Raw genomic sequence first — 8,992 nt, 5'->3', positions numbered from 1 at the left:
ATATATTTAATGTATCCATTTCTCTTTGGGTGAGTTTTGGAAGTTTCTGAACTTTCAAGGAATTTGTCCATTTCATCTAACTTATTTACTTTGTTGACATGAAGTGATTTATAATCTCTTTTAAAAATTGATATGGCATAAAAATTGAGATATAATAAAATCCACCCTTATTTTAAAGTGTACAATTCAGTGATTTTTAGTATATTCACAAAGTTGTGCAACCATTACCAGTATCTAATTGCAGAATACTTTTTTATTTTTAATGTTTGTTTTTGAGAGAGAGAGCACAAGCAGGGGTAGGGGTAGAGAGAGAGAGGGAGACATAGAATTCAAAGCAGGCTCTAGGCTCTAGGCTCTGAGATGTCAGCACAGAGCCTGACATGGGCTTGAACCCATGAACTGTGATATCATGACCTGAGCCGAAGTCAGATACTTAACCAACTGAGCCACCCAGGCGCCCCCAGAATACTTTTATCACTCTAAAAAGAAACGGCTACCTGGGTGGCTCAGTCGGTTAGGCATCAGCGTTCACCCAAAGTGATGATCTTGCTGGTCCTGAGTTCGAGCCTTGCGTAAGCCTCTGTGCTGACAGCTCAGAGCCTAGAGCCTGCTTCAGACTCTCTGTCTCCCTCTCTCTCTCTCTGCTCCTCCCCCACTCACACTCTGTGTCTTTCTCTTTAAAATAAATAAACATTAAAAAAAAATAAAAAGAAACATTATACCCATTAGCAATCACTTTCAACCATTTCCTCCCACCTCCAGTCTCTGCAGAGTCACTAATCTCCTTTTTGTCTCTATGAATTTGTCTGTTCTAGATGTTTTATATCCGTGGAATCATACAGTATGAGACCTTTTGTGACTGCCTTTTTTTGCTTAGCATAATAATGTTTTTACGATTTATCCATGTGATAGCATGTATCAGTACCTCACCCCTTTTTATGGCTGAAAAATATGCCGTTGTAGACTAAATTTTTTTTTTATCATTCAACAGTTTATGGACATTTCAGTTACTTCCACTTTTTGCCTATTATGAGTAATGCTGCTGTGAACATTTGGGAACAAGTTTTTGTGTGAAACCTGTATCCTTTTTCTTGCCTTTGTATCCAGGAGTGTAATTCCTGGGTCGTAGGGTAATTCTATGTTTAACTTACTGAGGAACTGCCGAACTTTTCCAAAGCAGCTAGCTGCACCATTTTGTATTCCCGCTACCAGTTTTATGTTATGCCACATTCTTGCCAACACTTGTGTTATCCATCTTTTTATTACCTTTATTTTAATGGGTATGAAGTGGTATCTCATTGTGGTTCTTACTTGTATTTCCCTGATGGCTACTGATGTTCAGCATCTTTTTATGTTCTTATTGGCTATTTGTACATCTTTGCAGAAATACCTGTTCAAGTCCATTGCCAATTTTTAAATTAGATTGTCTTTTCGTTATGTTGTAAAGGTAGAATTTTATAGACCAGTGATTTGCAAATACTTTTTTCTCATCGTTTGGGTTGTCTTTTCATGATCTTGATGGAGTTCTTAGAAGCATAAAATGGTTTGATTTTGAGGATTCTAGCTTATCTGTATTTTTTTTTACTTTTGATTTTAAATTTTTAATTGTAGAATATACATAACATAAAATCGACCATTTTAATCATTTAAAAAAAACGTTTATTTATTTATTTTGAGAGAGCGTGATCAGGGGAGGGGCAGAGGTGAGAATCCCAAGCAGGCTTTTCACTATCAGAGCAGAGCCTGATGCAGGGCTCAACCTCATGTACTGTGAGATCATGACCTGAGTCAAAATCAAGAGTCAGATGCCCGACTGAGTCACCAGAGGCACTCTTAACCATTTTTGAGTGTACAGTTTAGTGGCATTAAGTATATTCATGTTGTTGGACAAGCCATTACCACCATTAATCTCCAGAACTTTTTTCATTTTGCAAACTATAACTCTGTACCCATTACACAATAACTCCAGTTTCCCCCTTTTCCTAGTCCCTGGTAACCACCATTCTGTTTTCTCTCTCTATGAATTTGACTACTCGAGGCACCTCATTTATAGGTAGAATCATACAGTATTTGTTCTGGGTTGCTTTATGCTTTTACTGTCAAATGTAAAAAAACTTTTATCCAGGGTCATAAGATTTATACCTATGTTTTCTTCTAAGAATGTTATTTTGGCTTCTACATATAGGTCTTTGATTCTTTTCGAGTTAATTTTTATGTATCACATAAAGTAGAGGTCTAACTTCTTTTGCATGTGGATATCCAGTTGTTTCAGCACCATTTGTTGGAACGATTATTCTTTACCCATTGATTTGTCTTGGTACCCTTGTTAAAATAAATATCTTTTAAGTATAGAATCTATAGTAATATTACTAATTTCTTATCTAAAAATTGGTGATTTGTATTTATTTTTACCTAGTCAGTCTGGCTAGAGATTTATTAGATTTGTTGATTTTTCTTAAAGAACCAGCTTTTGGTGGGACGGTAGGGTTCCTGACTGGCTTAGTTGGTAGAGCATGTGACTCTTGATTTCAGGGTTGTGAGTTCAAGCTCCATGTTGAGTGTAGAGCCTACTTTAAAAAACAAAACAAAATTAAAAAAAAAAAACTCCGTTTCTTGAAAAAGAAAAAACAAAGGACCACCTTTTGATGTATAAATTTTTCTGCTTTCTTTTATGTTGGTTATTATTTATTTATTTATTTATTTTTTGCCTTTTCTTTATTATTTCTTGTTTTTATATGATTATATTTTCTTTTTCCAGTTTCTTAAGGCAGAGGCTTGATGTCATTGAGTTGAGACCTTTTGTCTTTACTAATGTATGCTTACTGCTGTAAATTGTCCTGTAAGTACTGCTTTTGCTGTATCTAACAGATTCTATTTTTTTATTTTTTTAATGTTTGTTTATTTTTAAAGGAGAGAGACAGCAAGCATGAGTAGGGAAAGAGCAGAGAGAGCAGGAGATACAGAATCCGAAGCAGGCTCCAGGCTCTGAGCTGTCAGCACAGAGCCTGACGCAGGGCTTGAACTCCCAAACTGTGAGATCATGACCTGAGCCGAAGTCGGATGCTCAACCAACTGAGCCACCCAGGCGTCCCCTCACAGATTTTAATATGTTGTAGTTTTGTTTTCATTTAGTTCTATAATTCTCTAATTACTCTTTTGACTTTTTTTTTCTTTGACTTTTATGGGTTATTTGAGATATTTGGGGATTTTTGAGATATGTTTTTATTACTCATTTCTAATTTAATTCCTTTGTAGTCAAATTATGTGTTTTGAATCCTATAAAATTTATTATTCTTTCCAAATAACTTTTTTCAAATAATTTAAAACTACTTTTAAACTGTTTTTAGACTATTTACAATTGAAGGGTTACTATAAAGTGACTCTTGATATAGGTAAGTTTAAACCTGATACTTCCTTCCTATTTGTTTTTTGTTTCTTCTACATGTTCTTTATTCCCTTTTTCCTTTTGTTCTGCCGTATTTTGGATTTTTAAAAAATTATTTTATTTCCTTTGTTGGCCTATTAACTATCACATGTGTTTCATTTTGTTTTTCTTTTATTTATTTTTTTCGAAGTTTATTTATTTTGAGAGACCGAGAGTGCAGGCAGGGAAGGGGCAGAGAGAGGGAGAGGGAAAATTCCAAGTAGTCTCTGTGCTGTGGCACAGTGCCTGACACGGGCTCTATCCAATGAACTGTGAAATCATGGCCTAAGCGAAAATCAAGAGTTGGACGCTTGACTGAGACACCCAGGTGCCCAGTTTGTTTGTTTTTTTTTTTTTTTTAAATGGTTGCTTTAAGTTTTATAGTATACATCTTTAATTTATCACATGCATCTTGACATGTGGTATTATACCACTTCACATGTAGTATTAGAGTCTCTTGGGTCTTGTGCTACTACAGTTTACTTCCATTTATGTTCTAAATTTCGCAATGTATTGGTATCATTTTTGGTTGAAACAGTCAATTTTCTTTTAAAGAGATTTAAAAACTAAGGGGAAAAATCTTTATATTTAGTCTCATTTACCATTTCTTGTGCTTTTCATTCCTTTGGATAGATCCAGACTGCCACCTATTACCTTTTTCCTTCTGTAACTTCCTTTAACATTTCCTATAGTGCGTGTCTGTTGGTGATGGATTCTTTTTAACATTTACAATTTGAGATCATCTTTACTTCATCTTAGTTTTTGAAAGATATTTTCTCTGACAGTTGAATTCTTAGTTGATAGTGTTTTTCAATACTTTAAAGATTAAATTTCACCTCTTTAACCTCTTTGATCTTTAGGTTTATAATTTCCGTGAGATTTGTAAAGTTTTGGGACATTATTTTTTCAGACTCTTTCCTACTTCTTTTGGGTGCTCCACTTATCCATATACTGAGATGCTTGATATCCTACAGCTTATTTATGCTTTTTTTTCAGTCTTGTGTTCCTGTTTTGTATAGTGTCTGTTGCTAGGTCTTCCTGTTCATTGACATTTTCTTTGCAGTGTCTAATCTGCTGTTAATCCCAAACAGCATTTTTTATTACTAGAACAATCAAATTTTTATTTTTTTATTAAAAAAAAGTGTATTTACTTATTTTGAGAGACAGAGTGTGTACATGTGTGCCAGCCAGGGAAGGGGAGAGAGAGAATCTCAAACAAGCTCCATGCTGTCAGCATGGAGTCCGACATGGGGCTTGATCTGACAAACCACAAGATCATGACCTGAGCAGAAAATAAGAGTCAGCTGTTCAACTGACCACTCAACCAACTGAGCCGCCCAGGCACCCCTTCATCTGCTTTTTTGAATGTATGAACTACGTTTATGATAAGTGATTTAATGTTCTTGTCTGGTAAATCTATCATGTATGGATCATTTTCTGTTGATTGATTTTTGGCATTATGAGTGGTATTTTCCTTCTTTGCATGTCTTCTAATTTTTTTTTAATGTTTATTTTGAGAGAGAGAGGGTGTGCATGAGTGTGAGCAGGAGAGGGGGAAGAGAGAATTCCAAGCAGGCTCCACATTGACAGTGCATAGCCTGACACAGGTCTCAAACTCATGAACTAACTGTGAGATGATGACCTGAGCTGAGATCAAGAGTCGGATTCTTAACCGAGTGAACTACCTACCTAGGCGCTACCCCTCCCCCCTTTTTAAGATTTTATTTTTAAGTAATCTTTATACCCCAGATGGGGCTTGAACCCACAACCCCAAGATCAAGGTCCAGAAATTCCTTAGGTGTTTGAAAACCAATAAGCTAAAGCACTTCACAGGCGTAATCTCTTCTGAACTTCACAGTAAGCCTGAGAAATACACTACTCCTGTTTTATAGATGAGGAAATGAAGCAAAGAAGAGTGAAGTGGCTTACTCATGGTCCGATAGTTGTTAGTTATATTTGATGATAAGGAATCATGTTTCTGTCTCCTATCAAACCTGATGCTTCTGTTACCTCTCTGTTGACTATGAAATAGGCTTATCTCTAAAGTCTGTTAAACATACCCAAAAACACTGAATCTGTGGTTCCAAACAACTTAGGGATCCAGAAAAGTGTGCTTTTCTTTGTTTATACTTTGCACCAAATATTCGATTTAGCTCTCTATAGCAACTGACTGTGATAAGCTAAATTGTCTAGCAAAGGTGTTTCTGTCCCAGACCATTATCTTAATCCTTTGAATGTCCTTGTTTGTTTCTTTTAAAATCATTTAAAGACCTGGAATAGTGCACAATTTAATATTTTCATTTATAACAACTGAAGAATTTAATATTTTCATTTATAACAACTGTACTAATATGAGTCCATAGTGTAACTTCTGTTTTGAATTTTTTCCAAGTTTTATAAAACTAAAAAATATTTTCAGTGTCTTATAATTTAGGTTGCATTTAGCTCTCAGACTTCACAGTTTTGTAGTAAGTTGTGTAGCTTATAACTTTGTTTAATCAGAACTGGTAATATTTGCTAGTGAGATTTTCTGTAGTCTTTTGAAGTGATTTCATATGTGCCATGAATCTTAGATCCTGCAATCTATTTAACACAGTAGTACCAGTGTTAGACTACAAATACTAGGAAAAGTAATTCTTTTCAGTCAAGATTGGTTTTGGATTTACTTTTGGAATTCTTGAATAGTCAATTGATTTTATTAGTATGTGAAAACAAGCAAAGCTCTGTAGCCAGGAATAAATAAGAAGGCCTTAGGAATAGGATTTAAATGGTTTGTTTTCCATTTTGGATGCTTTTAAAAGACAAAATAGCTAAGTTTTTCAAACTTCTGGAAGTTACTATAGTTAAATAATTCAAACAAAAAATGGTCACAAATCAAACTAGTTTATCTGCTACATTTGAAATGCTATAGTGAATGAGAGAATGCAATGTAGGGAATATAAGAAGTTTGGCTAATTTAATTTGCTTGTTATAAAAGACTTCATAGCAACTTTTAAATTTGGGAATACTTGGATCTGTGTTAATTTTTTTTATGACATTGTTTATCATTTGTTTACATTGTTTATCATTTGTAAACAAATGAATAAACTCGTTTTAAGTGCTTGATATCAGTTTCTTAATCACTATTTACTCTTTCTCTGTTTTCATTGAAACATAATTGATATAACATATTAATTTCTACTCTATTGTAATGAAACTTTTTACTGATAAGATCTGGCAGGTTGACAGATCAATTTTATCCATAAAACAGGTATAAGATTCTGTACAGATTAAAAAAAATTTTTTTTTTAATGTTTATTTTTGAGAGCTAGAGAGAGCACAAGTTGGGGAGGGGCAGAGAGAGAGGGAGACACAGAATCTGAAGCAGGCTCCAGGCTCTGAGCTGTCAGCACAGAGCCTGATGAGGGGCTGGAACTCACAGACCACGAGATGGTGACCTGAGTCAAAGTCGGACACTTTTAGCCGACTGAGCCACCCAGGTGCCCGTCTGTGTAGATTTTTGCTCTTTCTTTTTATTACATAAGAATTTGGAATGGCACACAATGGTAAATCATTTAAGAATGATATTCATAGGTTTATTTCTATGATATATATGAGTGAGTTTTTTGTAGCTCATGTTTTTCTTTTAATAAACTGGTTGAAATGATTTAAAGTTTTACATAATGCTTTTTGTCATGATTATAAACACATTGGTGTGTTTCTCAGAGTTGTAATCTATAAGTCTTATGTTTTTAAGAAGCTTACTTTTAGGGAATGTTTGGATAGCTTCATCTTGATTTATTTCTTCACTTATTTTGTCACGTGTATTTTCTATTTACTTCCAAAATAATGTTCACAAACTATTCATAGAGGGATAATCTAAACAAGACAAAATCATTACTTTAGAGGATATGGAATGTTTTAAAGTCACATTTAAGAGAAAGTCATGATCTTTTTTACTGCATTCTTTAAAAATATTTTTTTTTAATGTTTATGTATTTTTGAGAGAGAGAGCGTGCACATGAGCCGGTGGGGGCTGGGGGGCGGGGTGCAGAGAGAGAGGGAGACACAGAATCCAAAGCAGGCTCCAGGCTTCAAGCTGTCAGCACAGAGTCCAATGAAGGGCTCTAACCCACAAACCATGAGATCATGACTTGAGCCAAGTCGAATGCTTAACCAACTCAGCCACCTAGGTGCCCCTATTCCCTAATACTATTATAAAACACATATGAAAAATTCTTTTGTATTAATCCCTGAGCAAATTATAGGCTTCTGGGAAATGAGGTATCTTCATTAGTAGTCAGAAGAGGAATCTAAGGAGCTCTTAAATTTGTAAGAATTTTAATTTAGAATTAGATTTTGAAATGTTTTATGTGGGTACTCTGAGAAGCATTTGTAAGATTGTTAGCAACTCATCTTAGCCTATTGAAGATAACACATATTTTGTAGGCTAATATGAGGAATTATTTGTGAAATTGATAGAAAATGCAGTGTGTTGTCTAAGTGTTTGGAAATACCGTTTTTGTCCACAAATCTGTAAACAGTAACACATCCATAGTGACTATATTGTGGTTTCCCTTCACAGATACCAAGTTGTGCTAGTACATCCATATAAATAATTAATACCTGAAGTCTCAATGTAACATGGACATTAACAGTGATGACAAATAAATACAGACGCTTGGGAATCAAATACTAGGCGAAAAACACTTTTAAAAAGGTAAGAAAATAAGTAATCTTAATTAAGGCCAAGTGGGCTTTAGTTAGTAGAAGCCATTGACCAAAATTTCTTTTTCAGTGTATCAGGCTTTTAAGAAACACGTCTGGGTAATCCTGTGTATCTTAATACTGGTAGAACTCAGCTGTAAGTATCAGTTCTTGTGTGAAATGAACGTTGCAGATATCCTTGCCTGGTAAATATCATAACAAAAGAGGTTCCTATAGTGAACATCCAGTCCACAATGGGTAGTAAGGTGGCTTACTAGAACTTTGAATACAGTGCTAGAATGGGAGTGTCCATGTATACTCAGACACATCTTAAATTGTGCATCCTGCCTCTGATGATTGCCACCCCCACCACATACTTATAGAATGTAATGTTTTGCTATGTTTGTGAAAGGCGTTCAGGTTTGGATATAAAGGAGTTGGCAGTTGGAGTCTTTGTTGTAAGAAGAGTGAATTTTCAAGTCAAGGGTTACTTTTTGTAGGATTGTGTTTGCGCTGTGCACCCTCCTGTTAATTTAGCATATTTCTTAATGCAGTATTAAATGATTTTGTTTAGACATTTTTCCTACCTTGTGTTTTTCAAGAATTTACAGGGCACATTTGGGAGAGGTTGCATCTGTAGATATTAGATGTTAGTACTGATCTCCTAGCTGATTAAAACTGTAATCTTTTTATATTTAGTAGGCAGTAACTCTAGATTACAAGGTTTGTTAACTGTATCAGTTTTAAAATTGTAATCCTTCACTGAAAATAGTGTCACTTTTAGAATATTTACTTTCGTGTTTATAATAAAGGGACAATCTGTCATAAACATTGCTAGTCTTTTTTCTTGTGTTCTTCCTTTTTTCTAAATGGGCACCCATA

The 8,992-nt window shown here is 34.7% G+C and overlaps 1 protein-coding gene across 7 annotated transcripts in view; it reads left to right on the top strand.

The window, feature by feature from the left end:
• The window catches only part of ZZZ3 (zinc finger ZZ-type containing 3), a 109,779-nt gene that overhangs the window by 33,929 nt on the left and 66,858 nt on the right, over window positions 1-8,992 (top strand). For all 7 annotated transcript variants that reach the window (XR_006221605.1, XM_042997617.1, XM_042997619.1 and 4 more), the window contains exon 2: window positions 7,989-8,123. The gene's annotated coding sequence lies outside the window, so the exon portion shown is untranslated. The remainder of the gene's footprint in view (window positions 1-7,988; window positions 8,124-8,992) is intronic.

This window comes from Panthera tigris, chromosome C1 (genome assembly GCF_018350195.1).
Source record: "Panthera tigris isolate Pti1 chromosome C1, P.tigris_Pti1_mat1.1, whole genome shotgun sequence".
NCBI lineage: Eukaryota > Metazoa > Chordata > Mammalia > Carnivora > Felidae > Panthera > Panthera tigris.
The sequence above is the reverse complement of the archived record's forward strand: the minus strand, read 5'-3'. Positions and strand labels throughout refer to the sequence as shown.